At 32.7% G+C, this 4,371-nt stretch overlaps 1 non-coding gene across 1 annotated transcript; it reads right to left on the bottom strand.

Moving 5' to 3' along the window:
* Positions 1–3,995: 3,995 nt before the first annotated feature.
* On the bottom strand, positions 3,996–4,101 carry LOC138431395 (U6 spliceosomal RNA). Its single transcript, XR_011253670.1, has one exon. It is a non-coding gene; the product is annotated as a U6 spliceosomal RNA (small nuclear RNA).
* Positions 4,102–4,371: the final 270 nt, after the last annotated feature.

Genomic DNA, 4,371 nt, shown 5'->3' with positions numbered 1-4,371 from the left:
TCAAAAAGTCGGACAGGACAAAATCTTCTGACTGGGATATTTCCAAGTCTGTTTGGCCACTAACCTTAATTTTTAAACTGTGGGAGGTACAGGTGTAACACACAATTAGCAGACTAAAAAGACAATCCTTGTACGAAGATAAATACTTACTATGATGTAAGAGGTCTGCATTCATGACTCACTCAGAGAGCCTTGATTATATTATCAAACAAGTTCAATAGCCCAGACATCAGAACTTACTTCTATACCTTTACAGTTCAACTCAAGACTTGTAAATAAGACAAGATTTATTGAAAATTATTGGAAAGAAAACTAGCTACATGTTGCAAAACAGCAAACATATGTGCAGCTCTAACTCAATCATCGAATTCAGTCATGTGTGCACATAAATTTTTATATAAACATATACCCCTGATTATTCTTTCATTCATTAAACATCTTTGGCATCTATTATATACCAAGTATTATTCTGAGAACTAGAGCTTCAGTAAACTAGGCAAATATCTTGCTCTGTCATACTTAACATTTTATAAAACATTGATAATAAACAAGCATATTAAGTAAATGTACTGTACAGTATGTTAGATGTAAATGTATATAATGATAGTGACATTTACATCTACTGGTAAAGGAGGTAGGCATTTTCACTCTTGGATGTATGTATCACCATCACTTTGGTTTTAGTCAGGGCTGGGAAGATTAACACTGACAGTCGGTTGCTGCAGCACTGTTAAACTTACTGCCTTTTGGGGGTATGCTATAGACCTGGATATAACATTTCAGAATAACTGGATAACTGGCATAATTACATTTACAAAATCAGCACAGTTGAAGATGAATTGTGAGGAATAACATTGTGATTAAGACCAAACATTTTAGACTCAAGGTTCAAACTCTGCCTTTGTAATTTTATACCTGTAAGATTTTGTCCAGTTATCTTTTCTCTCTATGTCTTTGTTCTCTCATCTATAAAATTCTACTTACAAATTATTCCTCAGAGAAGTGTGGTGATGATTTAATAAAAGTGCAGATAAAATATTTAGCATCATGATACATACATAAATCCTATTTGATAAAGAGCAGATATCATCATTTTGTTTTTAAACACTCAACGAATGTCAGAAACGGAAACCATTTGAGAGATGACCTAATTGAATTTAATAATTTATAGGGAGAGGAAACGGAGGCCCATATTAGTGAAATGAATTGTCCAAGACCACAAAGTTAATCATAGAGATAGACGTTGGTAGAGGTAATTAGTTTCTACCAGTTATCGAATCCCAGAACAATGTGGCTATATTAAGATATATTGTTGTTTGCTGTTTAGCTGCTAGGACATGTCCAACTCTTTCGCAACCCCATAGACTGTAGCTCCTCTGTCCATGGGATTTCCCAAGCAAGAATACTGGAGTGGATTGCCATTTCCTTCTCCAGAGCATTTCCTGACCCAGAGATGGAACCCATATCTCCTGCTTGGCAGGTGGATACACTACCACTGAGCCACCAGAGAAGCCACTTGGATATATCCATGTACCATATACATATTCTACTTCCTTCTCTATATTTAAGGAAAAGGGTAAAGGTAGTCACAGTTTCAGTACACATACTTTCAAGAGCTCAATATCCAGTTTCCGAGGATTATTTCAAACATAAATTCTACCCCTTAAGTTAATTACTGCCAAGTTATGGACTTAGACTTATTTTGTGGTCATCTCAACTGCTGAAGAGATTTTCTGTGCTATAATTTGATTAAAATGAGAATATAAACATGACTTTAATATCTGAAGTTATAAGTATACTATATTTTTAAGATGAATTGCTTTCAGAAATGTGAAGTGTTGATTTAATATACTTATATTTACTGTAATGACATAGTAAATTAAAGCAATGATTCCTATATCCATCAAACACAATGACTTAACAGAAAAATGCCAACTCCAATGGTCATAGAACTTTACAATATTTTCTAGTCAAGGGAACCAATGTCAGAGTGAGGTGAATGATGGGGAAAAGATGCAGAGGGAATACAGAAGAGAAGCAAATAAAATAAAACAGTGGAAAACCAAAAAGTCTGCTTTGTTCTCCAGGATTCTTGGGTATTCTGGTCCTACAGACAATTTTGAGAAATGGCAGCTCTCTAGCTCACTAAAAGGAATGATACATTGTGACTACTGTAATTTTTTCCCCTGTTGATTCCAAACAAGGGCATTTTGGTGTTTTCTTTCCTGACTTTGTTGATTTCTTGGATGAGTTAAGACTTACAGTAACAAAGTTGAGTAGAAATAATCACAGCAGGTATTTTTGTCTTTTTCTTATTTAGTGATCATGCCTCTTAAATTTTCACTATTAAATTTGTTGTTTTCCACAGGTTTTTTTCTTTTTTTAAATTAAGACAACAGGAATTATTACATGGGTCTGAAAGCCACAAGTCCAAAATTAAGGTGTGGCAGGGCCACACTTCCTCCAAAGAACTGGGGAAAGCTTCTGTTTCTTACTTCTTCTAGCTCCTGGTGACTCCAGGCATTCCTTGGCTTGGGAGCACTCAGCCCAATCTCTAACATTGCCACTCCCTTTTCTCTCTAGCAAATATCCCTTGTGTATCTCCTATAAGGACATATATCATTGAATTTTGCATCCACTGGACAATACAGGATAATCTTTTCACTTCAAATCCTTAATTATGTCTGAAAAGGCCATTTAAAATATGATGTCACAGTCACTGGTTCTAGGAATTAAGATGTAGACACATTTCTAGAGTGTCCAGTTTTGTTTATGTTATTTTAAAAAAAAGTCCTTTTGTGTTCAGTCCAGTGAGGTTTAATGAATGTAACCATAGGAGGCACTAGCAAAAGCACTATAAGCATCAATGTCAGAGTCAGATGGATCTGGGTCTGAATTACAGCTTCAGCACCTTCTAGCTGTGTGGCTTCAGGCAACTAATTCCAGCTTCCTGAATTTCAAATGCCTCATCTATAAAATGCACACATTAATTTCTATCTCATAGGATTGTTATAACAATTAAATGAGACAATATTAAGTTCTTATCTAGAAAACAAAAGTGATCAAGAAAACATATATAGCAGTATTGTAGTGCTTAAACTTGGTAGTATTGATAATTGAATTTGTGTTGAAGTATTCAATATAGCTTTCTCAATAATCTAGCATATGCTACTAATATGACATAATTATTTGTATCTTCCCACACTTATCTTTTAAAAATTTATGTATATTTTTATACATAATGTGCTAAACTAGACATAATGTAAAATTTACCAATTCAATCACTTTTAAACATACAGTTATACAACCCCATAGGCTTTTGATAGTTATTCTCTGTTCCCTTCTATTCTGATTTTGCTGCATTTAAAAAAAAAATAAGTATTTATTATCAAATGACTTTTCTTCATCTACTGAGAGTAATACAATTGTTCTTTTATGTTCTGTTAAATCAATATATTTTAATTGTATTTTTAAGTTGAAATGGCCATACATTTGTAGGATAACTTGATATTTTCATAGGGAAGTTTATCCAGCATACAAATATACAGAATTGTCTAATAAAGAAAAAAAAATTAGACCAAAAGTGTAGATTAAAAAGAGGAGCAAATTTTAATGACACATATAACAAGAAAAAAGAATATAAGCTACATCTCTAAGTAATATGGCAAATCCTTATGTTAGCATACTGTTTTGTTAAATTTTAATAAAAAGAGTGTCAGTCAGTGCATATCATTGTTTACAAGGTTTTTTTTTTTCCTTTTCCATTAGATTTTATTAGTAAAAGAATCACAATTAGGTCATAAATAAACAGGTAAATTATTAATTACACGATTTGAGGTTTAGGATGAAAACTTGCAAAAATTATTTTGATATACAGCAAAGTTATACAACACACTAAAATCAACTGTTTAATATTTTTTGCCTTGTGTGAACTTCCCATAATGAAAAAGGAACAAACTTTTTAAGGATGGAATATACAATAAAAAAAAATATATATATATATGGAATGCTTCATGAATTTGCATGTCATCCTTATGCAGGGGCCATGCTAATCTTCTCTGTATCATTTCAATTTTAGTATACGTGTTGCTGAAGCCTTACAAGTTTTCAGTTTTCAAAATAAAACCTCTATAGTCACCTGGATTCATTCTATAAATATTTTATTTTTAAGATACATTTTCAGACTTAATAAAAACATCATTTTGCTTACTGTTATCATTATTATCCCTCAACTTGCCTGTTCCATTCACAAGCCCATGGTATTTGTATAGAAGCTGAGAAAGTATCCGTTTGTTGGTTTTTCTGACTTGGTTGACATTTGAGGTCTTTCTCATATTGCTAGTCTATAAGTATGTACAAGATGATACTGAG

This window comes from Ovis canadensis, chromosome 1 (genome assembly GCF_042477335.2).
Source record: "Ovis canadensis isolate MfBH-ARS-UI-01 breed Bighorn chromosome 1, ARS-UI_OviCan_v2, whole genome shotgun sequence".
Taxonomy (NCBI): domain Eukaryota; kingdom Metazoa; phylum Chordata; class Mammalia; order Artiodactyla; family Bovidae; genus Ovis; species Ovis canadensis.
The sequence above is the reverse complement of the archived record's forward strand: the minus strand, read 5'-3'. Positions and strand labels throughout refer to the sequence as shown.